The following is a 26,564-nucleotide window of genomic DNA, read 5'->3' on the forward strand; positions in this document are numbered from 1 at the left end:
TCATTAAGGCTAAACAAGATGAATGTTTTAGTACAGTGGGGAAATACATAAAGAGAAGATTCCCATTGACTTCCTAGCTCATTTACTATTCGACCCTTAATAAATCTGCCCCTTAGTGCGCACTTTCTCCACCAACAACCCTGAAATTAGTAAACACACCTCTTGTCATTACTTGAGAATATATCTAATATTCTTAAACTGCAGAGAGTATATTGAGAAAGCATTTCATGAAAGATAGATTTATCTCGGATAAATTCAGCCACCCTGTTCCAGTATTTAGCTATTCTTGGTCATAACTACATAATAAGCAAACAGTTAGCTCTGTGTTTTCTTTTCATTATCCCCCATCTGACAAATATGCAGTGGGTTGATATACAAGCAAAGAGTGGTCTGAATTAACCTGTCTCTGGTTTGGATCAGATGTTAGTAAGCTTTCTGTGTATACCCATCCCCTTTTTCAGTAGCCTGCATGCTTGGTTAATCTAAAAGTTAGTTATTAACGAGTGCTTTTTAGACTGGGACAGTGTTTTCCAGTGTTATAATAGAAGTTCTGGGCCATAAACATGCAGGGAGCTGTAGGAAATTGGGAGTGGCATTCCCTTAAAGGGCATGTAAAGGCAAAAATATAAAATCCCATTTTTACTTTCTTTAATGAAATAGAAATCTATCTCCAATATACTTTAATTAAAAGATGTCTACAGTTTTTATCATAAACCTGACTGTATGCAGTGCAATTCCCCCTTCTTTTACTGCTGTTGATAGGAATTGTCAGATGGTCCCCAACTGCTGTGCAGGTAAACGATCATACTTTCAAATGGCAGGGGGAGCCCCCCCACCTTACTTCCCAGAACTCGAGCAGCATTGTTGGATTCCCTGTAGAGATTTATATCCAGAGACGCAGTGCAGTCTCTATATTATGATTATTAATCAGTCTTGCTGTATTGGCTTCTATGGCAGATATTATTTGACTTGTGCTGTTTTGATAATTTATGACGATCCCTAAGCCTAACCTCCCAACTGAAGCCCAGACCACACTGAGCATGTGCGAGTCTTGATATTGCAGAAATGTCTAACAAAGTTACAAGATGACAGCCCCCTGCGCCAACTTTGAAAGCATAAATCATTTGTCTTATTAGGTTGCTGGTGCAGTAAGTTCATGTTTATATTTAGTATACATAATACAGCATTTCTAACATTATTCTATTTTAGACTTTAGTTGCCCTTTAACAAAAATGGCAAAAATAAAGGGCATAGATAGAAGAGTTGTATGGAAATGATCAAAGCCATGTGGGCCTTGTGCTTTTATATGGTCATGAAACTCCTCATTAACTAATAATATCCTTATATTTTACAAGAGGGGGAACTTTATTCACTATATATCTTGAAATATAACGATTAATGCAAAAGTTTCCAATAACTATAATTGTGCGCATTGTAAATATCTAGGATGCCTTATTTTCACTTGTTGGCGAATGCAGCAGTGAGCTGTAGGAAGAGAATATTACAGGTATATAATATATACAGATATTTACTGCAATACTATATATTATTAAAATGTTCATAGTACTCTGTGGTAATTTAAACAAGCAAAAAGTAAGATATAGCCAAGTAAGAAAATAGCTAAGAGAAGGGATAAATATAAAATTTTTGGCCTATAAGGGATAGTCAAAGCTTTATATTTGGTTTGCTTTGAAATTATTGTGGGCAGATGGGAAGGCCTCTGTGAGCTCCCTATATGAATGCTCTAAAGTAAAACAGGCACTATGATCAGTACATATATTACATTTCATTTAGCCTTCGAGGAGCTGAATCAGCTGGTTTATTCTTGGATGTATGGGGTCATCTGCATCCAAGGACAACTGACTGCCCAAGTCTTTCCCAGATGAAGATAGATGTGTCATCATTACATTATTCACTTCTTGTTTCATCTACTTTTAATGGTTTAAATGTATTTATCTAGTAAGTATATTAAGCACCCAATTATACTGTATGTTTAATTCCCCAAAAGATGTTTAGCACTTCACTTGATTACATTGTTGCACTGATATCTTAAAACAAGAATCAAAATGTACAATTTATTTGGATCTTTAGCATTACTACATAACTGAGCTCTGCGTCCAACCTAGCTAGTTAAACCCCAAAAAATTAACTGCCTTAACCTTGGCAAAATGCTAGTTAAGGCTCATCATCTTTAAAACGCTGTTTTAGGAAAGAAACTTGTCAAATTGTAAGCAAACTATAGTTACTGTGTGGTAGAAAAATACTGAACAACAATGAAATAACTCCTGATCTCAAGAGCTTACAATCTAAAGGGCATAAAATAACCTTAAAGTGAACCGCATATGTTGGATTTTGACTGTTTCTTCTCGGTATGGAAAAGCAAGAACAGAACTCCTTGAATCATCGCTTATCCCTCTCTATTTTAGATAATGTGAATAAAATGACTCAGTAGCAACAAAGTGCTGGTTCCGCCAATGTTTGAATAAGATCTTAAAACTGTTTATAGCACATCTCACCATCAACTGAAAAAGGATTTTTTTCACGGAAACTACTGCAACTAAAAAAAAAGTGTTTTTTTCATAAACTGTTTTTTCAGATATACGTGTAGATGAAGTACAATTTCACATTCCATGAGTAAAAATGACAAACATGTAATAGATCTTAAGTAAAACAAAAGATGGACAAACAAATATCACAATCTTTTCTGTTTATTAATACGATTATATTATCATTAACACATATTTTATAAAGCACCAAAACATTTAACGGTTCAGTACAAAAGATGGGAGTGTACACTAGGCAAGGCCCTAACGAGAGCATTACAAGGTCTTTGGACAGGTTTGAAGATTTCTGTTGGCGAACGATAATATAATAATAGGTATATATTGCCTATCTGACAATATCAATGGGATATTGTCACTACTGTTTGTTGGACATAACAGTCATACGATTGCTGTATGCTAATTCATGGGCAGAACATTGTCTGATTTGTTCTCTTTACTACTTTATTTATCTGAACGTTTAGTTGTAGGTCGTAAGATTACAATGGACGATCGTTCCTCCGACATAAGAATATATATGCCCATCTAAGGCCAGCTTTAGTCAGAAGCTGAAAATCATGGTTTCTGCTCAATCCTAGTAATTGTGTATAGTTGTGTGAAAAACATACAATCATTTTTGGCAATTCATATAATGTTCTGGCAACTTCTTGTTAACATTAGCCCTTAATGATTTTATGTCAAAAGAGGGATTTTTCCCTTCAAGGTTATTGAGAGGGGAATTTCTATCACATGAGATGCATTTATTTTTTTAGTGAAAAAGCATCTAAAAGTTTTTCATGCATATAACAGTATTTAGTAATGTAGTACAGGGATTGTTGGCTCACTAGTATTCAGGAAAGGTGGTCAATCTAGGTGTTTTACACTGTCTGGTTAATTGTCGGTTTCTCAACTTTAATTTCAATTTTTAGCAGCCAAACAGCAGGATAATTGTCAGAACCAAGAAGGACAGAACACAAATGTAAATAAAATATAAATGTGATTTAGCAAAATGCACAGATTAAGGGGCAGATTTACTTAGGGCCGAAGTGAATTTTCGAATTTCAAAAACTTTGAATTTCAAAGTAATTTTTGATTAGAATTCTTCGATTCTAAGTGAAAAACTTCGACTTCGAAAATCGAAGTACTGTCTCTTTAAAAAAGTTTGACTTTAACACTTCTCCATCTTAAACCTGCCGAATTGCTGTTTAGCCTATGGGGGACCTCCTATAACCTATTTTGAGTGTTTGGGCAAGTTTTGAGAAATCAAAGGATTTTTGGTAAGATCGTACGATTAAATCGTTCGATTCGAACGATTTCATTGTACGATCCTACGATTTTAAAAATCCTTCAACTTCGAATGTCGAACTAACCTATTCGATGGTCGAATTTCAAAGTTTTTTGCACCTTTGATAAATCTGCCCCTCAATGTACCCACAATGGTATTTGGGTGAAATATGCAAACAAAAAAAAATATATAACTAATTTGCCTGAATTAGGCAAATGACAGCTAGTTGGCTCCATCTGTATGTGCATTTCCCATTCCACTAAATTAGATATATCATATATCATCTTAAGATGTTTACACGTTTTTAATTACTTTAAAATCAGATTGTGTTTGCACTGCCAACAAAGGCACTTTAGAGGTTCCTATGGCAACCTTGAATATTATTGGAAGTTGTAGCTTTTCAGATGTATGCATGACTGGAAACATTTACTACATAATGACTCAGAAAGCACTTTGCATCTTATTTTGAGAGTGTTAGCTGTCTTTTGGTTTTCTAATATGGAAACAGCGGATGTCTGAAATCTGAAATGTGTGTATCCCATCTCTTAAACAGCAAAAAGGCTGTGTAGCTCGTTTGATATGTCAAGTTTATGGTGCGTGGAGGCCAGTTATCTTTGTCAGAGTTAGAAGTAAGATTAGAATTGTATATTTTATCCACCTAAACTGTCACATGCAAAGCTTAAACTACAGTAATTATTTCACAGCAAAATATTACAACAACTGAAAGTTACAAATAGTTTGAAAATGTGTAGGCAAATTTGTAAATGTCCATAACTGGTATAAAAAAATACTTCACATACAGAATAAATAAAAAATCTCTTAGACTTATTAAAGCATGTCACCATATACTATATTGTTAAAAAATTTTGCATAAAGTCCATATGGCTGTATTAGGTATAGATGTTTAAATCATCCCTGAAATTAGGTCACCCAAGTATCCAACAATAAATTAAAGAGCTTTTATAAATCATCTTAGTAGAGGCCTGCTGCTTTTCTTTAACTATTTACTCAATACATAATCCCAGAGGAAGCAGATGTCATCTGAAACTATGCAATTGCATTGAGGCATCTGCGTGTGAACAGTATTTACAATAATACTAATATTAATAATATTTAAGGTTCCAGATAACATATTTTTCGGAATTGAGCTAATGTTAATGGTCAGTTCAAAAGGTCAAATATTCCCAGTTCATATGATGCAATAAATACACAAACTGCAAGATAGATTTTATATATATATATATATATATATATATATATATATATATATATAGATATATATATATATATATATATATAGATATAGATATATAGTTCAGCAGGATACCGGCACTCTCGAAAAATAAAGTCAATTTGCCTGGGTGCAGATTTTACAATTCATCCATGTCATCCAAAAACGGGCCTCACTCACAGGGCTTAAAATAAAGAAATTTGTTTAATATAGGTTAAAAGACTAATGTTTCGGCCCACCCAGAGGCCTTTCGCACTCACAGGGCTTAAAATAAAGAAATTTGTTTAAAGAAGGTTAAAAGACTAACGTTTCGGCCCACCCAGAGGCCCTATACATATATATATATATTTTTTTAATATATGTTTAATTTAGCATCATCTGGATTGCCGAATTACCTACCGTGTTAAAGGTATACTTTGTAAATTATGCAAGGTCCTGTTTAAAGGGGAAGGAAACCTAGTCGGCGCAAACACCCCACCCCCCCTCCCGTTTGTTGCCCACCCTCCCTCCTCCCCCCTGGCCTACCCGTCCCGCTGGGCAAATGCCCCTAACTTGTTACTTACCCTTCTGCGCAGGTCCAGTCCAGGGAGTTCACCGACGACATCTTCTTCCACGCGATCTTCTTCCTGCTTTGAACGGCGCATGCGCAGTAGGATAATTTCGCCGGTACTATCTACTGCGCATGCGCGTGACTTTTGCCACATGCGCAGTAGATCCGTACCGGCGAAATGATCCTACTGCGCATGCGCTAAAATGCCGTTCACAGCAGGAAGAAGATTGCGTGGAAGAAAATGTCGTCTGTGAACTCCCTGGACTGGACCTGCGCAGAAGGGCAAGTAACAAGTTAGGGGCATTTGCCCAGCGGGACGGGTAGGCCAGGGGGGAGGAGGGAGGGTGGGCAACAAACGGGTGGGGGGTTTGTGCCGACTAGGTTTCCTTCCCCTTTAATTCAAGAAGGCCTGCCTTCCAGAATTCATCCTGCCACTTTTGCTTGTATTTTCTGTATAACGGATGTTGTCTATTTCCAGACTGAGGCTATAATTTGAAGATTCCAGCCAATGACAAAATATTGTTGCAGTGTATCCTGGTACGTCTGCTAGCACACAAATCCAGCTCAAGATGGCCATAGATGTAAAGATTTTTAAAAGATCCAATCATTATCGTGAGACCACGAATATTTCGAAACGAATGTTTAAATGTTCTATGTGTCCATCAACTAAAAAGACCATTTCAGGCGATATTGCCAACAAAACTGAAGGGTTGCTGCCTGCTTGACCCTGCAGACATAGATAGATTGCACTGGGATGATCGTTCGAATCCCACTAACCACACGATCATTTCAGACTTCCCTTAAATCGGTCGTTTGGCAAGAAAAATCTTTGCGTCTATGGGGACCTTTACTTAGATCTTGTTCATGGAGTTTGCTGTCTGTGGTGGGACTTATACAGCAACAGCTTTGCAACGTTTAAGCTGTGAACATTAAGATCGCATTCATGCAAGATGGAAAAAAAAAGTTTTAAGGAGCAGGCACGGTCTTAACAAAAAGGCTGCCACTGTATGACATCCACTTGTGCAAGGTGTGAAAAGTTTAGAGGATGTTTTATAGTGATGTAAAATTATATTAAATTCTGTGTATGTATTTGGGTAATTTAAATGAACTAATAATTTATTTTACAGTACAAGGTTAATCTGATGTCTGTTGTTATTAGTTGTGCAGTGTAAGTGCTGTTCAGTGCACATAAAAGTGCCACATAATAATCCAAACTGTAATCAAAAGGCAACTACAGTACAAAAAAACTTGTTGGCGATCAGTTATTGGGGAAATCTCATTGGTTTTCGGTGAGAAGCTCTGTTTTTGAGCTTGTACAGCAGACCACTGACTAAGGAGCATTTGATTAGCAATGAATTTTCTCAAGTGATTTTACATTCCTTTAAAGGCAAATTGTTCATCTACCAGCAGTAGCATCTGCTGCAACTTAACTGGCCTGAAGCCAAAAACAGAGAATGTGTACTTTCACACTCCCTAAACAAAAGTGATGAGATCATAGTATAAATATCTGTGGCCAAACATGGGTGACAAATCTGTTTGCAGCCCCTAGAGTAAGTAACAGGATGCCTTTCATCAAGTCGATACGCAAAATACTAACGTTTAACTGACAGTGTTTATACTAGTTATTCCCATAAAATGTATATAAAAACAGAACATTAAGGGGCCGATTCACTAAGGGTCGAATATTGAGGGTTAATTAACCCTCGATATTCGACTAGGAATTAAAATCCTTCGACTTCGAATATCAAAGTCAAAGGATTTAACGCAGATAGTTCGATCGAACGATCGAAGGATAATTCCTTCGATCGAACAATTAAATCCTTCGAATCGTACGATTCGAAGGATTTTAATCCAACGATCGAAGGAATAGCCTTCGATCAAAAAAAGTTAGCCAAGCCTATGGGGACCTTCTCCATAGGCTAACATTGAATTCAGTAGCTTTTAGATGGCGAACTAGGGGGTCGAAGTTTTTTTTAAAGAGACAGTACTTCTACTATCAAATGGTCGAATAGTCGAACGATTTTTACTTCGAATCCTTCGATTCGAAGTCGTGGTCGAAGTAGCCAAAAAAAACTTCGAAATTCGAAGTTTTTTACCTTCGAATCCTTCACTCGAAGTTAGTGAATCGGCCCCTAATTTAACAACCAATATGCCAATTTTTTTTATTTATTTTTTTGCAATGGTAATTTTAGGTTAGGTTCTAAATAGTACTACACTAAAAAGTCCTCATACCAAAAACTCTATTTTTTTTTTTACTATAAAATCCAAATTTTTTGTGGAAAAAAACCTGAAAGATTTTGCGCAATAATCCGAATAGTTAATGGTTTTCAGACAAAAATCTGAAAAAATGTACAATTCAATTTTTTTCACGATTTTATCAAGATTATAGCTACTGTATCATACTGTACTTAATATTAACCTACTGTAGCATGGAGAGATGGCAGCCAAGTTTAGCAATACCCAGAAACAATGCAGAGGAAACTATTCTGGCAGGAAAAAGTCAATCTTCCATTGTCTAAGGAAAATCGCTCAATATCTTTACTTCCCACCAACACCGAACAGAGGGGAACAAAGACAAAATGCATACGTAAATCCAAGCATGAGTAATTTATTGGAGCGGTTAATGGCTGGTAAGTAAAATAATGCGGGGGATTTAAATAGTAGTTCTGTACATGTAAAAAGTGAAAGAAAGATGGATGAATAAAAGTGAAGAACACATACCAAAAATTTAAAGTTGCAGTGATGAGGTGCCTAAGATATTATCACATCAACACAAGTAAATCAGCAAAAGGCTAAAATGACCCATGTTATAGGAATGTAATTTTAAAATCATGTCAGACACGGTTTATTTGACAAAATCAAAGCTAGTTCCTCTAGGCAACCCTCCAATACCTCCAGTAGCCAAACTGGCATAACCATTACATTAAGACAATCAGATTTTAGACTAGTAGGTATTGGTGGGCTATGGGGGGAATCTAGGGCTTGACTGTGTTTCTTACTTAATACTGAAAGCAACATTTTCCTATATAACCTTTTAACATGTCCGCACATGTAATGTCAGTACAAATATACATTTGACAATTAGGATTTTATTTTTCTGACATTTTCCAATCTTTTTACAGAAGTTTTCATGTGATGTATCAATATGTATCATGGGAAATGTTACCCAGTTACAATGCACTGAGAAACTATATATTTATCAAGAATCTCAATGGCAAATAACAAAGAAGGGCAATCTAAAGGACCATTTGGAACATTCTCCCTCTGTGGTTAATTTGTGAGCAGCCCAATATCTATAGGTAGCCTATATAGTCATTTTCTTTGGGAACAAATAAACGCAAGTACATTGTCTAACTGGTTCTTAAAAGTATTTAGTTAAACATTTCCATTAACAATTAATACTTCCATACCTAAGAGATGCTTTTCTAAATAGTTAATGCTTGGCAATGGAAACAAGCATTCTACTATTTTCCACAACACGGGTTAATTGTCCTCACTGAAGGTCACTGTTTCTTTGGAGCCTAGGATAGATTATATTCTTCTTCCTCAACAATGAAATAGACTTGGCTACTTCATGCAAATAAAACCTAACATGTAGCAACGTATTATACTACAAAATGTGACTTTAACACACCCTTTAATTACTTGATAGACAATTAAATACAGTTTCAGAATTCAGAAAGTATTAACAGTACAATTGGCACAACTTTTGCTAAATTATTAGTCTAGGAGGTTGTACAGGTATGGGATCTGTTATCCGGAAACCTGTTATCCAGAAAATTCTAAATTACGGAAAGGCCGCCTCCCATGGACTATATTTTATCCAAATAATCCAGATTTGTAAAAATGATTTCCTTTTTCTATGTAATAATTTAACAGTGCCTTGTACTTTTGATCCAAACTAAGATATATTTAATTCTTATTGGAAGCAAAACCAGTCTATTGGGTTTATTTAATGTTTATATGATGTTCTAGTAGATGTAAGGTATGAAGATCCAAATTACAGAAATATCCTTTATCTGGAAAACCCCAGGTCCCAAGCATTCTGGATAACACATCCCATACCTGTATATTTAAAAGTTTGCTACAGGTCAAGTCACTTTAGCAACCAATCATCATAAAGCATTTACCAGTTACCTGTTGAAAATAATACATCATATTGGTAGCTATGGGTTGCTGAACCTAGGAAAACTTTTTATTACATAAGGAGGTTGGGGTATTTGATGATTTCTGGCTCACACCCAGGCCCAGATTTGTGGTGAGGCCTCATAGGCTCGGGCCTAGAACGGCACATTTTTCGGGGCTGCATGCCGCCCAGTCGCTCTATCGGGAGCACTGGGGACGCGCTGCTCCCCAGTGCTCCAGCGTTTGCACGACAGCTCTCTTTCGCCTGCGTGCGCAGCGGTCCCAGGGGCGCCCACCCAGAAAATATGGCGATGCTCCCACCATTTGTTATTAAACTTTCCACTTTTAAGGCTTTGTCCAGGTGTCTGCATATGAAGGTGCAGTATTTTGTAAATCTCAGCAACCCCTAAAGGCATTACAAACATTTAGCAGAACACTGAAGTAGTAATAGGCCAAGGGAATATGATTAAGGACTCTGGCTCACTAGGATCAGCCAAACTGGTTCAGGATTATCAAATGTTGATCTAACTGGTAATCTGGGAAACTAGAAGAAATGGCGTATTTGCAAAAAAAACTGGAAAGGGAGTGAACATCAGATGCCAAATAAGCCATGGAGTCAGCTGGTTTACTATGTTGTAAGGAAAGTAATTAGGTTTGGCAAGCTTCTCACATTTGAACACTATGTCTATATTATTGCCTACATATGTTGCTCTCTATCTTCATTTCCACTTGCCAGTGATAAGGGCTGTCAGACAAAGCCTTCTAACATCATCCTTACATCCCCACTCAAAGCAAGTTTAATGATGGAGCGGAGCAGAGGTAATATAAATCTGCTACATTGAGCACTTGAGGCTAGAATCCCTATAAACTGACTGCAATGGAGAAGTGTGGAAGACAACACAAAGATGTAAATGAAAATTGTGAGAGATGCAATTGTGCTATTGGGATGGGCTGAAGCCAGGTCTGGGAACCACCATTCAAGGAAAGCTATGTTATTATTTGAATGGATTATTGGATTATTAATGTTTTATTGACAATAAAAATGTAATCATAAGGACAAAGGGGTCATTAAAAAGAAATATCCTCATATATATGTTTCAATATACTTTAACTGTCATTGTACATTATTGGCCTTGAAGTTTTGAAAATGAATTATGAAACCACAATGTTCAGATTCTCATAAATCACCAAATATGTAAACCGTAACTACAATGGTATTGTTTATCAGCAATCATTTTATTGCGGGATCATTGGCAAAAGGCATGTTGAGTGAAACATTCATTCAATATAAACACGGAAATGTGAGCAGAAAAGGAGACATAAGGGCGTTTGCATAGGGCTTGCTCAATTAGCAGCTAGAAAGCATAATCCACAGCAGCATTATATGCATGTATGTTACTGAACATTTACAGATACAGCAAAAATAAGCAGTGATGTATTATTCTTATTAAAGAGGACCTGTCACCCTAAGAAATATTTCCAAATTCTTTTCTATCAAGTTAGTTGAGCAAAATAAACTTTATTTACACTATATTTATTATTTAAATTGTGTTTCCTTCAGTCTTGGAAGCATACAATCATGGAAAGCAGGCCATTTTGTGGACACTTATTACGACAAATAGTGTATCACTCCAAAATCTTGTGGATGCATCAGAATGGGGGACCTAATGTCCATGCACAGTGCTCTACACAATAGGGATGGGCGAATTTTTTCGCCTTGTTTCACCGCGGAAATTACGCCCATAGACTTCTAAGGTGTTGCGTGTCAAAAAAAAAAAACGTGCATCAAATTTTTTTTGACACCCATAGACTTAAATGCAGTCGGCGGCAAATTTTTGACAAAACGGGTCAAATTCGCCCAAGCCTACTACACACCCCTAGAATGTGAGGAGGTAAGGGTGAATGTGGGGAGTGCAGTGACATGTAGGAATTGCTGAATGGAAAGTGAAAGTAAATGAATACCCCACCTCTATCCCTCAGGCATAGAGGCGGGACAGGTAATATTTGATTGACAGCTCAGATATTTAAAGATCTTTATAACCGGTATGGATGCTTTAATAACGAAAATAATGTCCATGTTTAATTTGCAAAGGACTTTCATTATACAGCTTTTTATGAATAGGTGACAGGTTCACTTTAAAGGAGAAGGAAAGCCTGTTTGCACTTGGGGGTGCCAAATGTTAGGCACCCCCAAGTGATTGTATTGGACTTACCTGAAACCCCGGGCCGGTGTGCACCACGGAGAGATCTTCTTCCTGCTTCCTCTTTCTTCGCGCTATTGCGCATGCACAGTAGAACGGAAAGCCGAACTTTTAACTAAAAAGTCAGCTATTGTGTTCTACTACGCATGCATTTGCCTGGGGGAAAATTTGAAGAAAGAAGAAGCCGGTGCAGTTTTCTGCAGATAGGAGCACCGGCCCGGGGTTTCAGGTTAGTCAATACAATCACTTGGGGGTGCCTAACATTTGGCACCCCCAAGTACAAACAGACTTTTCTTCTCCTTTAATATTCCTTAAAATAGTGCCCATTGTTCAACTAGCCAAAGCAAAACTGGAGAATGTTATTATAATGTTCTATCCATAACAATGGCACACAAAAAGCAAACAATAAGGTTTGGATCCCCAGGAACCTAATACATTCACAACATCATTTTAACAATTGCCCTGGGCTTATGAGGGTTCATGTTGGTCTAATGACTTTACATGATTACTTCTGTAATCATTAACCCTTGCTGGAGGGAAAACTTTTCTTCTAATTTTTTAATTTCTCTAATTCATCATAGACAAATTTTACAAAGAATAACAATACCCATCTACTTTTCTGTTATATTGCCTTTATTATGGTTGATTTGTTTTGTTCAGGATAATCAAATCACTATTTATCAGTAATTTGATAGTTCTGCAAACTGGGAAATGTCCAGTACTTGACGTTCCGGAAAAGAAAAAGGAAAGAAAAAAAAAGGGAAATATAAAAAAATAAAATAGTGGCCAGTGATGCAAACACCTGCATATTTTTGCAGTATAGTTTCAGGAATACATTTACAAAATTCACACTAGAAAATCCTACAAGAGTCCACATTGTTAAAACTTTAGCACAGTTACTAAAGAGTCTGTCAATAATACTTTCTTGACAAAACGGATATACTGACATATATCAATATGCCAGTTTACCAGAATGTGTGCGACTGGAGTCAAATATATTTTTCTAAGGGGTGTTAAGAGTTTAAAAGCAGGGACGAGCTCTAACACCCACTTTGAAATGTTATAGTATTAAATTAGTGCAAGTTAATTGGCGATAAATAATTTAGAAAAGTTCTCTGTCGGAATTACAAAGTTCTTCTCTGTACAGAAATAATCTGTTTCAGAATAGATTTAGGGGCAGATTTATCAAAATGTGAGATTAGACCTCACCACAATATAAAACTCACTTGTCTTCATTCCTATGGGATTTTTAGAATCATATTTATCAATGGAGTTCACCATTTGATAAATATGCTTTTAAAAATCCCATATGAATGAATAGAAAGCGAGTGTGTTTTATTGTGGTGAGTTCTAATCTCACATTTTGATAAATTGCCCCTTAATCTCCACATTGACATTTAGATCCAATATATTTTATAGGGGGGGGGCTCCTTTTGCCTAGAAGATGTATTAGAGCTTACTTAAATAACTGATTCCAGTACAAACAAAATAGAGAACATGAAGTATAAATATCCCTCATCAGGGACCTTGGGGTTTCTATTCACTATGGATTCATGAAAACAATGCACAACTTTTTTTTGGACGTCTTTCGATAATTCAATAATTGTTTTATTATACAGAACCCAACATCATGCCACACTAGAACAACAGAATGTTTCCAAATTACTTTTCAGTTATACCATATCTCCAGTCTGCAACCATTCATATCTGAACACAGATTCTGTAACTAGGGCAGCCCTGATCTATACAAATTGCAAAATCAGTAATGACTGGACCAGAGTCTCTCATTACAAAGCATTTACAGGCCATCCAGTAGATATTAATAAATGCATATGCAGTTTAATTTTATAGCAAATTATACAATGAATAGCAACCAAAAAGTTGATAATGGTCTCCTTAATTTGGCAGTAAGAAAGGGAGCACATCATCAGCTGCTGTGTGAGCAAGAAAAACTATGGCAATTTTTTATCATGGTGCAAAATTTAGAAAAGAAAGATGGTTTCAACATTTTTTCCCCAAGTTGAATGAATTCACAGTAGATCTTAACAGCTTGCCTTTCTAGTTGTCTTCGAAGAACTTTCCCACCAGTCCTTGCCTTTTTTTTAGCAACATTCCAGTCCTAGACACAGTAGAAGGGTTCATTTACAAGCATATAGCATGTGTGGTCAGATAGATACAATGACATGTAAGCTAATCCTGTAAAACCTTCCTGAGAAGCAATCTTGTGGTTTAAATTGTACGGGAAAGCCATAATTTATCATAAAAATTGGTCAGTGCTTCCCAAACTGTGGGGATGACGCCCATGAGGCCCCAAAGCATTTAACGGACTTACTAACATGAAAGTCCGTTATGGTGAAATTTGAACACTTATTTCACACATACACATAACACTTTCATACATACATAAAAAATGTCTGTTTTTCCATGTGTTGCCAAGTGTACAATATCATTGCAATATCATGGCCCCACATGCCTAAAACATATAGGACTTTTCAAAACAAAGCCATGTGGAGTTCCTACATAAACTGAAAGTAGCCAGCCTGTCCCACCCTCACATACACACCCAACTTCTGGAAATGCTTGTAAAGTGAAACACCACAAAATGTTCTAAACTTGTCTGGTATTAGGCTAAACTACCTACAGGTTATAAAAAACTCTTCCTGCTATGAGGAGAAACATTTATGTATGGCCCAGTTTAGTTGGCTACACCACCAATCATACCAGGCCCATGCTCTCATGTGGCTTCTTGCATAAACACAATACGAAACCTGCAGGAGGTGATAAGAACCAAAATGTAAAAAAAAAGGAAAATGAAAAAAAAAAGTGAGTACAGGTAAGAAATCAGTTATCCAGAAACCCATTATCCAGAACGCTCTGTATTACAGGAAGCCCTTCTCCCACAGATTACATTTAAATAATTCAAATGTTTTATATGATTTCCTTTTTCGCTTATATAATAAAACAGTACCTTATACTTGATCCCAGTTTTATTAAATTAATCCTTATTGAAGGCAAAACAATCCTATTCGGTTTATTTATTGTTATTTTTTTTAAGTTGACTTAAGGTATGGAGATCCAAATTATGGAAAGGCCAGTTATCTGGAAACCTCCAGGTCCTGGGCATAACATGTCCCATACCTATATATGAAAAAGTGCTTTTTAAAATAAAACATAAAAGACAAGGAAGAATGCCATTTTTGGTATACTCTCTTCATTTTTGTAACAATACATCTTTAGAGAACAGGTGCCAAAAGTATTCAGTTGCTGCAGAACTGTTACAATGCCAGCAATGACTGAAGAGTCTGCGTATTAAACAATATCTGACTCATGTCTATGACCACCGGTGCGATGACAAAATAAATTTATTTAGAAAATGCACTGCTTCCTAATTGTAAACAAAATGAGACAATTTAGTACATGCAGATTTATACCCAATCCAAATGAATCTGCTCTTTTGGGAGATGCAGGGAGCACTTTCACAGGATAACAAGAAGGTCATGACATTCTTTTTCAGGAATGTGCACTTTGACCTTACAAACACAAGTGTACAACTTAAACACTGCTGTCAGCAATGGTTTTCTAAAATAGCCTATGTGCCACACATCCCCGCCACATCATGTGTGAAGTACAAATCCAGTTGGGATTTTAGAAAATAAAATGACCAAGCTGACAACATGTCAGACAGTAATTTAAGGTCTGTGTTCTGAATACAATTTTTAATTTCCAATTGCACACACATTTTACAATGACACACACACAACAAAAATAGCTGCACTTGCTTATTGGAGACAATGCCTTGGAGAACCCAGCAATTACGTAACAGAGAACTTCATATAAAGTAAGGCACTCACAGGGCTTTAAAATATGACTAAAAACTTTACGTTTATTTCAACATGTTGGCCTTCCTTGAGACCTTGATACATATATAGACAAATTCTTGGACAAATTCAGGACAAAATATATATATATATATATATATATATATATATATATATATTATAAAATAAGGATCCTGTATTATGATTTTAGCTGTAACTTTTGCCACCCCAAGCTCATTTACAAAATCACTCCATGATGATACTGTCTGCTCGCCTTCAAATTTTAGTATATTATAGAATGGCTAATTCTAAAAACATTTTTCAATTGGTCTCCATTATTTTTTTTATAGTTTTTGATAATGTCTTTTCTTCTGACTTTCCAGCTTTCAAATGGGGGTCACTGACCCCATCTAAAAACAAATGTTCTGTAAGGCTACAAATGTATTGTTGTTGCTACTTTTTTTTTTATTCGTCTTTCTATACAGGCCTCTTTCATTCATATTCCAGTCTATTTTGGTGATGGTTGCTAGGGTAATTTGCACCCTAGCAACTAGATTGTAGAACTGGCAAACTGGAGAACTGCTGCATAAAAAGCAAAATAACTAAAAATAACAATTGCAAATTGTCTCCGAATATCATTGTCTACATCATACTAAAAGTTAATTTAAAGGTGAACAACCCCTTCAAGAGAAAGGGGAATGACTAAATGTTTAGCATGTCAAAGTGCCCAAAAGGGTACAAGTAACTGATTCTGTCCTACTATGTACACAGAGGCACTATTTTTGCAAAATCCAAGATGAAAGCACCTAGACTGGCTCACCAGCACAATTCCTCTGCAGGTGGGTGAAGGTTCTTTTGCACTGTACATACAGGACAAATACACACACAGTATGAGTGCTTCATATACTTCCACAATTGAAGCTGGAATTTTTTTTTTATAGATTTATAGATTGCTTAACTCACTGCTCCTGCCACACTCTAAATTCAGATGTGGAACATCAGACCAAACAGCAATGGTCCAAACCAAACTTTGCTCTCATTGGCAATGTCACACCACACACCCAAGTCTTGAATCTGACTTAAAGCAAAATTGTTTGGATGCCGCTGTGACTTTACAGATCATGCTCTCATATCTGAATTAAAGCACATTCAGTTCAACCGAAATCAAACGAAAGTCTGTAGTGCAGTCCTATATGGGCTTAGATGTGCATCTCAGGATAGATAAATCATATATTATATTGTATTAGTAAATATCTGCATACAGAACAGTGCACTTCCGTGCATGATAGAAAACTATTTGCCTTCTTGTTCTGATTGTTTCCAGCTTTTAAAGGGGTCATGTGCCCCAATAAAATATACTGGCTCAATGATACTGGCTCAATGATAAATACAGAAGAAACTAAAGGCCAAGTCGGCAGTTTATTGGCCCGTGTGTGGGGCCACCCGACGGGTTTTGCCGATCGATATCGGGCAGGTTAATAAATCCCGTAGGATCGCGGCCGCATCGTGGTCCCACGATTTGACCGGCCGTTCTTTTGACCTTCAGAACTTTGTTTCATTCAGTTTGTGGTTGACAGTATGGTCACAGTCACAATCAGAACAACAAACCCCAATACGGTAAAATTCTGTTAAAGTGAACAAGTACTGTCAAAAAAAAAAATTCACACCCCATGAGGCCCACTCAAGAAGCAACAAGAAATAATCATGCGTCTTTTATACAGTTTTCAATGGTGAAAAATAGGCACTTGTAAAATGCCTTAATTTACATCTGGTCAACTAGGAACAGTTGTATATTTCACTTGTTTCCAATAGCAATACTGTGGCAGCAGCATATCACTATACATATCACTATACACAAGCTTCATTATTAACAATGTAATCATTCACATAGCCATCATCTGAGAATGATAACATCTAATTCAGTTATTTGAAGCTCAAGCTACCAGTCAGAATGTCCCTCTTACATTTGGCCAGGGGTGGTGTTATAGCTTTATTCAAAACAAATGTAAAAAAAAATGACAAGGAACAAATAGGCTTATGTAGGTACATGTGCCCTTTGTTATCCAGGCCTGTCCTTAGTTCCACCATTTACATATGAACACGTTTCATCCCATCTCAAGGCTGATCTTTTATTCTGCTACTGCTATTCTGCTAACATTATGTTGTCAAGCAGATCAGTCTATGGAGCTCACGGCTGGGCTGGAGGATATAACATGCATTGAAGGGCCATATCCTGCCCCTTTAATTCCCAATCATACTGACTACTTTATATGAAGAAAATATTCCAATGTACAAACAAGCAAACCAGGATGAATACAGAACACACTCTCTCACAGCCCTAGCAACCATTTTACAGAGTGTGGTCAATTTATGTCTAAGAACGGGGGAAAAAAAAGATGACGCTGGAGATGAAAGTAATAGAAATTGGAGGCATAGAAAAACAGTTGTTGCTGTCAAAGCCCATGATATTACAGAAAAAGCTTTCACAGCTGAGAGCAAGGGACTGTGCTCATGGAGGATGGTGACAAGGGAATAGACACACCTGCCCTCCACAACATTACTTTATTGTAGCACTGCATGACATAACTGGCTACGTAAACATGGATTCAGTTAAAATCTATAACCAGAATTAGATCTTGTTTAAGCACCTTCACCAACCCAATGTCTTGTTGGGTGCATCATTCTCACATCTTACCTATAAAGTAAAAATGTCCTGTGTGAGTTTCAAAACGTTTGCTTTTTAAACAGATAAATGTCATCTGCTAATTAGTTTCTAAGGGTTACAAGACCCAGTTCAAGTCATAAGTCGCCGTTGCCTATGGCCTCGACTATATACAGTAGAACCCCCATTTTACATCCTCTGATTTTAAGTTTTCCCTCATTTTATATTGTTGTTTTGTGGTCCCACCTATATATTATGCATAATATATTTCCCTGATTTAACATTTGCCTGGATTTTACAGCATTATTTTCTGGTCCCCTGAAAAAACGTAAAATGGGGGTTCTACTGTGTGTGTATATATATATATATACCAAAAATACTGTACAAAAACCGCACTCACAGGACTTTATACAGGTGCAAAAAAGATCTGTTTATTTTTTACGACGTTTCGGCTTCTCTTACTGAAGCCTTTTTCAAGTGGTGAAAAGGCTTCAGTAAGAGAAGCCGAAACGTCGTAAAAAATAAACAGATCTTTTTTGCACCTGTATAAAGTCCTGTGAGTGCGGTTTTTGTACAGTATTTTTGGTCTTCATAATCTTTGAATACTGCACCCAGGCAGCTGTTTTTTTGCATGAGTGCTCCAGTATTGTGAGTATATATATATATATATATATATATATATATATATATATATATATATATATATATATATATATATATATTGTTTGTGTGCATTCTGACTGTAACTATCAGAGTTCATACTAGCAATGCTAGGACCAGGACCCCCATCACTAACACACTTTGTGTGTAACACAAATAGTTCTTTCCCACGTGGGAATGTACATATCCCAGCCACAGGGACATGGCAGTGGCCAATAATGAATTGTGAAAAGTGAATTTGTGACATTATTTCAGAGTGACACACAAATATATCCCTGTTTTCCAGAGATAAATCAGCCAAAAGATACGTACCTTTTATCATAATAATTTGGCCACCGGGGGACTGCGACAGTGTTTCCCTGGAGTTTAGAGATGACATTTCCTTTTAATTTGGCTAAGTATGCAGTATGGCAAAATACAGATATGAAGATAAATAATAATGCAAGTATGGAACCATGTGTAATCTCCTGTGTTCTGTGCAACAGGGTGTTGCACACTAGTGAGGAGTGGGTCTATTTTTGTCAACCTGCACCAGACAACAGGCCTGGACTGGGAGTCCAAATAGGCCCTGTCATTCCAAGTATACAGAGGCCCAAACATCCTCCTACCAGCCCAAACAGCCCCCTACCAGCCCACTATATGGTAACTTTCTATGGAGCCATACAGCAGCCCCTCTGGCATTTGCCAGAACCCACAGATTGCCAGTCCGGGCCTGCCAGACAATAACCCATTTGCTCCCAACCTGACCCAGCACACCACCTGTATTTATAGACCTGCACATCTCTGATGTCACAAAGCAGGCACCTATAAATACAGGCTGCTAGGGTCGCAGGCTATGTAGCCGGAAGAAAAAAAAAAAGTTCCGTCTTAAGCTGTCTGTAACCCCCAATATGTGTGGATGCCGGCCCAAAACCACCTAACAGAACAACACTACTACATAGAAATATATATTGCTATATTTCATAAACGACTATTTCTTATGTAACCGTAACAGAATAAATATCTGAAATAAAGCACGAAACAGGAGGGTGATTTTGCTGACAGTGTCTTGAGATCTACTGATCACCAGCTAAAGGTCTACAGGTAGATCCACCTTTTGGCCACCCCTGCTCTATAATGACTTGGAAGCAAGGCACCAGAGCACCGCATGGCATCCATGGCAGATTGTAGCGTTAAGATGGCCATAGACGCAAAGATCCGATTGTACAAATCAGCAATTTGTACAATTTTCAGAACCGTGTGTGGAGAGTCCTGACATTTTTAGTCCCACAGAGATCGCTCGTTTGGTCGATCAGCCAGGTTTAAAGATTTCTGACGGCTGCCAATACGATTGCTGTCAGGGGCAGAACATCGGCTGATCTGTTCTTATACTACTTTATGTGATCGGAATGGTTAGTGGCAAGTCGGGAAATGGGGAAGTCCGATCGTTGGAGGATTCGAACTATAGGATCTTTGCATCTATGGCCAGCTTTAAAAGGGAAGCAGTGACAGGATGAGGCAGTGATTGGGGTCCCCTCCCCCCGCACCCTACACAAGGAAGCGCTGTCATCCAGCCACGAGCCCACTGCACAACAGGGAGCGGCCGAGCCATGGAAATCCCTGCTTGTTGCACACACCGATCCCAGGCCCATCCCAGCTTCAGGCTGCCCATCCACCCGCCCCACGCACGGCTCTAGCAGTAAAGCGAGGTAAATACAGGAGACAGCTTCCCCTAATGGCTCTTACCTTGCTGAGGCGGTGACAGGCTCACAGGATGAAGCTGCTCTCAGTCCGTGCTGATCACGCTGCTAGAGGCGAGGAAGGAGGATGTGTGAGAGTTGCCGTGTGTCAGTGAGCCAGGCACAGGGGGTGGGAGCACAGGAGGGCGGGACAAGGGAACTTGTCAGCGTTCCTAATCTCTGCTGGTCTCTGCTAGTCTCTGCTGTTTGCTCACACTATGCTGCTTTTGTCACTCAAATGAACGTGCCTGTGGGAAAGGGAACTAGTCGGTCTATGTATGAGTGCATTCAGTCTCATACAGCGTGTAACACACACCCGCCCCACAGCTTTCACAACTGAAACACTTCATTGGTCACTACATTATTAGTTCTTCTTGTCACTGGTGCCTTGGTACATACAGTGTCCATTTTAGGACATTTGTCTAAAAAATCTTAAGTGAGTCCTGTTCTCTCTCCCCTCTTCTAAAATCTCCATATTGAAGAAATCCTTATCCCACCTCCCCCACTGCTTTAACAGTTAAGCGATCTCCCCTTAACTTTCTGCTGACAGGTCCCGCCTGCCTCATTTATACTCCTCCCTCCTTTCTACCACAACCCCTCTTACTTTCTCTTGTCAGATCCCACCTTTTCCCCATTCTTCCGCCTCTGTGTGATGTCATCCCTGGCCCCTCCTCTGAAGGATGTCATGCCTCAGACTTCCGCCATCATTGTTGTGGGCTAAACAACCTTTCCTCTAAAGCCATAGCCATAGATGTAAAGATTTTTAAAAATCGTTATCGCGAGACCACGATTATCTCGAAATGATTGTTTAAATGTACGATGTGTCCATCAACTAAAAAGACCATTTCAGGCGATATTGCCAGGAAAACTGAAGGGTAGCTGCCTGCTCGGCCCTACAAACATTGATAGATTGCACTGGGACTAAAGATGGCCACAGACGCAAAAATCCAATCGTACGAATCATCGTACGATCGGATTTCCCATCTCCCGACCTGCCACTAACCATTCAGATCAAATTCTTACCATTCCGACCAAATAAAGTAGTTAAGGGAACAGATCAGCCGATGTTCTGCCATACCTCCCAACTGTCCCTTTTTCAGAGGGGCAGTCCCTCTTTTGACAGCTCAACCCGCAGTCCCTCATTTGTACTGGAAAGTCCCTCTTTTCTCTGCACTGAACAGCCAGAAAAAGAAACAAAGTTTCTCACTTAATTGGCTTTTAGCAGAGAGCCCAGAACAGCTAACAGGTGCAAATAAGATACTTTTTAAATTTTTAGACACAAAAACACAGTTTAGATAAGGAGAAATATTTTCAAACTTTCATAACCTGCCAAATTTTGTAAAACAAACATGGTAAGTAGGGGGTGTGGCCACAGAAAGGGGTGTGGTCAAAAAATGCTGCGCTTCGTGCGAGAAAAAAATTTTTGTCCCTCTTTTTACTTCCAAAATGTTGGGAAGTATGGTTCTGCCCCTGACAGCAATTGTACGATAGACAAAGCTAGTGACAGTCTCCCACTGAAAATCATACGATTGGCAATACAAGCAGAGATATTACCCGCAGCCGACAAAAATTTTCTAACCTGTCCGATCGACCAAACGACCAATCTCTGCCGGACGAAAAATGTCAGGATTTTCCACACACGTTCCAAAAATCGTACGAATCCTCAATTTGTACGATGAGATCTTTGCGTCTATTGCCAGCTTAAGGTTGCCACCCAGTCGGAAAAACAGGTATCGAGGCAGTGGCAGTATTAAAATAATGCCGGCAATTCAGTGTCGGACTGCTTTGGGCGGGGCTAAGGCCGGTAATTTTTTCTAGAAAAGATGGCAACCCTAACTGGGACCGATAAAGATTTTTTAACCTGGCCGATCAATTTTCTGACAGATGTCGGACGAAAAATCATAAGATGTACGATCGTTCAAATCCCACTAACTTCACGATAATTTGACGAATTGGTCGGACTTCAATAAAATCGGTCGTTCAGCAAAGAAAAATCTTTGCGTCTATGTGTACCTTTACCCCTCAGTACTTTCCTGTCAACGCCCTCACTTTAATTGGTTCTAGTAAGAGAGTGTCTGTGGACACTGGACAGTCAGTGAAACTGGTAGTTATGCCCCTGAGAAGATCTATGTGCTCCAATGCACTTCGCCTAATCTGAGCTAGCGAAGGCAAGTCTGGCAAAAGAGGTAACATTCAGTATAATCCGCATTTTAGTGAATTTGCAGAGTAAGGTCCATTCGCCAGAGCAAAAATTCGCCTGGCGATAGAGTGCGGATGAGCACTAGCGTCTGTCTCTTTCTCTAGCGAAGTTATGCCTGCGCCCGTTAGTAAATCGGTGAAGTGCCTAAAAACGGTAACGCTGGCCGAATCATCACCAGCGTTAGTCACTTCGCCCTCTAGTAAATCTGCCCCCAAGTGAGCAGGTAAACTCTGTGGCTCTTTACAGCTCACTGTTGGAACTGCAGATTTCTATGTAGAAAAAGATGGTGCTGCAGTGTTTCAACATATAATATCTCGGTGATCCTAGTAAAAACAGTGCACTAGAAAAAACATATTTCTAAATTGCATTTATATCCCCTATTGCTACAGTAAATGGCTGAACAGTTATTATCATTGTGTATATGAACCCTTATCATCATTGTGTATATGAATCTTATTAATTGGTGGGGCTGATTACATTTTTAGAGCCTACATTTTTAGAGCCAATTAGTCACTGGCAAAAAATAATGGCAGGATCTATTTTTTATTCTTCCTTTCTTTTTCTTTCATTTCTTTTCATATTGTCACACCTTCATAAACAATCACACTGTGTGTTCCTGGTTGCATTGAATAAAGGCTAAAGGTCTATATTTTGTCACCAGGGTAACTGTAGTTCACAGCCCTAATGAACAGTCAGCCGTGCAGACTGGACTTAAATTTATATGTAAACCTATTCTTATACATTTCCCACAACTTCAGTGCTCAATGTATTCTACAAATAGAGTTAATAAGAGGGTTTATTAAGTGTTGCTCAGTAGGTAACACAATGTTTTAGGGTAATTTTCACTGAGCAATCAATGATAAGTAAATGATAAGTAAAGAGGCTATGCAACAAGAATTCCCCTGTTTGTAAACACATCTAATTAATCCATGTTGCAAGGCTACAATTATTGCATTTAAATGAAATTGCAACCAGTGAGTCCCTTCTAACTGCAATGTCTAGACGTGTCCCTGAATTTTAAGTGATCTGGTAAGCTAGTATGCCTGAAAATCTGGTCCTTAGGTGTGGCTGTGACAGCCACTGAAATAGCAAGTTTTTGCAGGTTATATTTATTGTTGTATACAAGTCACTGCGAGCTAGAGGCAATGCTTAATGCAGTACTTGGGTACAGTGAGTCCCTAGAGCTTGATTAAATATGGAAGATCCCATTTCCAATCTTATAGAAATGCAAATATTAAAGCAAGGAATGTTTAATGTGACTTGAATCCCGGTTTTGTCTGATGTCTGAGAATTGCTGGTGTACGAGTATAGTCGCAATCACATTTCAAATTCAAATTGGTAGGAAACAGACAAATTCACACTTAAGCAGAACATAAAGAGAGGCAGGGTTGGTTTTTGTAGTCCCCTATTTGTTTGCACGAGCAGAAGTGGGACAAATAAAATAATAATAATAATGATAGTAACATAAAACAGCAGCCCTATAGGAACAGAACAGAAATGCCACCTACTGACAGGCATACAGAATGCACTGTACCTTGTATTCTGATTCTGATTTGTAGAGCTGCAAAGTGGTGTTTTATATAAATAAGGCTGAAATACACATAAAGAGTTTAGCTGAAAAAATATATAGAAAAATACAATTCTGCTATAACTGACTTATTCTTTACTAAAATGTCTAAAAATACTTTGGTCAAGTGCACTAAACCGAATACTTTCTACTTGTTATTTTTTACATTTGAGACAATGACAATTTGTCTTTATTTTATATTTTTGTATTTGTTCAGCAGCTTCTCCACTTTGGAATGTTAGCTCTTTTTCTGGTTTCTAGTGCCCAATTTATCTTAGCAACCAGACAATGATTTGAATAACAGACTGAAAGATGAATAAAAGAGGGCCTATATAGAAAGTTTTAGAAAGTAAAAATAACAGTAATAGTATAGACTCACCAAGTTTTTTGGCTCCTGAGATTAGTAACACCCCATCAATCCAGGCAGCATTTTAAACTGGAAGCTGAAAAGCAGAAGCTGAATTAGAGGACAAATATTTTTTAAAAAAACTATACAAAATAAGATATAAAGAGATATATAAAAAGTTGCTATGAATAGGCTATTCTATAGCATGCTTAAAGTTAACGTAAATATGATCTACCTCTTTAACATAATTACGTTTTGTTGTATCTAATTCTATGTATAGTATCGTCAGCTGTGCATATATATGTTCACTGTAGTGAACTTGTTAAAACAGCATAAACTGACTTGTCTGACATTCCAAGGGAGTTGCCTGTCTATATTGTTAAAAATTCATAAAACTACTGGATAACTGGGCAAAAGGTAACAAAACAAAAGCTCTGTTTCTGCCAAACCATTCATTGCAAACAATGAAGCAGATCCATTGGAAACATCAAAATCAAAATAATCATACGTTTTCTAAGGTGGGGCAAGATATGTAAATGATTAGAGAGGGCCCAAATGTCTGTAATGCAATTAAATATGGAGGAGGAAATTAACTCATCATTTATCACAAGGACAGCCCATTAGTTTATACTTCCAATTCCCTTTATCAAATATTGACTTATTGCACAAGGACAAGTTTCACAAGCAAAGCAAAAGCACAGTGAAAGAATCCAGTGAAGCACTGGTACTCCTGTGCATTCAGCACGGATCTCTGACTGATGATAGGGGACCAGCAGCTTTAAAGTGTGTTATATTAGTGCACATTAACCCAATTTTATTTAATCAAAGGGGTATTTCACTTTGGAATTAAAATTCAATATGATGTAGAAATCATAAATCATATTGACAATAATTAGGTTTAATCTGCTATAAGCATGTGACAGCCCTTGCCTATGGTGGTAGCTGTAGGGAGGTGGCCCTTGGGTGGCTACATGGTAAATGAAAATGTGCTGAAAATAGAATTTCCACCGCCATCAGATACTGTGTTTGCCATCGAAATACAGCAACATAGCTGAGGGGTGATGGGAGTACTTGAATCTCTGCATTCAGCTCATGCTCAGTACTGCAGTACCTTCTACTTATTCACCAATTGAGGGTAGGCAGAGCAGACTGAGGCCTAGTGTGGCACCAGACCTGTAGTATCTGCATGTTTACATTACAGTGTACCTTAAAGGCAGAGAGGCAGGCTGGATAGAAGGCATGAACAGTAAGTGAGAGGAAAAGTATGCGAGAGAAACCAAAGAAAGGAATGAGAACTGAACTTAGGGTTGCCATCTTTTCTGCATCCGGAAGAAAGGCAGGGGGTGGGGTGGATGACATTGGAGGTGGGGCAGAGCTGGAGATGTCGGTGCGGGGCTGGTGATCTCAGAGAAGGGACTACTGATGTTGGGGGCCGGACTGATGACATGGCAATCAACGATTGGCTGATCAACATGTAATTATTTTCAATGTCCTATCCAGATTTCCTAATTAGGAAGGTTTCACCCGGACAGCCGTTCCAGATACAGGGCTGTCCAGGTGAAATCAGGACAGGTGGCAACCCTAATCTTTCTACCTATCTATCTACAATGTAGATAAGGAACCAGGGCCAGATTGCATATACCCCTGGGTTCTAAGAGAGC

The 26,564-nt window shown here is 38.0% G+C and overlaps 1 protein-coding gene across 10 annotated transcripts in view; it reads right to left on the reverse strand.

The window, feature by feature from the left end:
- LOC108709755 (muscleblind-like protein 2) overlaps positions 1-21,329 on the reverse strand; it is a 94,300-nt gene extending 72,971 nt beyond the window's left edge. For 2 of the 10 annotated variants that reach the window (XM_018249876.2, XM_041584286.1), the window contains exon 1: positions 20,798-21,328. The gene's annotated coding sequence lies outside the window, so the exon portion shown is untranslated. Of the gene's footprint in view, positions 1-20,797 lie in introns of all 10 variants that reach the window. The other 8 variants (XM_018249877.2, XM_018249874.2, XM_018249880.2 and 5 more) reach the window with 6 other exon arrangements.
- Positions 21,330-26,564: the final 5,235 nt, after the last annotated feature.

The sequence above is a fragment of the Xenopus laevis genome, chromosome 2S (genome assembly GCF_017654675.1).
Source record: "Xenopus laevis strain J_2021 chromosome 2S, Xenopus_laevis_v10.1, whole genome shotgun sequence".
Classification (NCBI taxonomy): Eukaryota; Metazoa; Chordata; class Amphibia; order Anura; family Pipidae; genus Xenopus; species Xenopus laevis.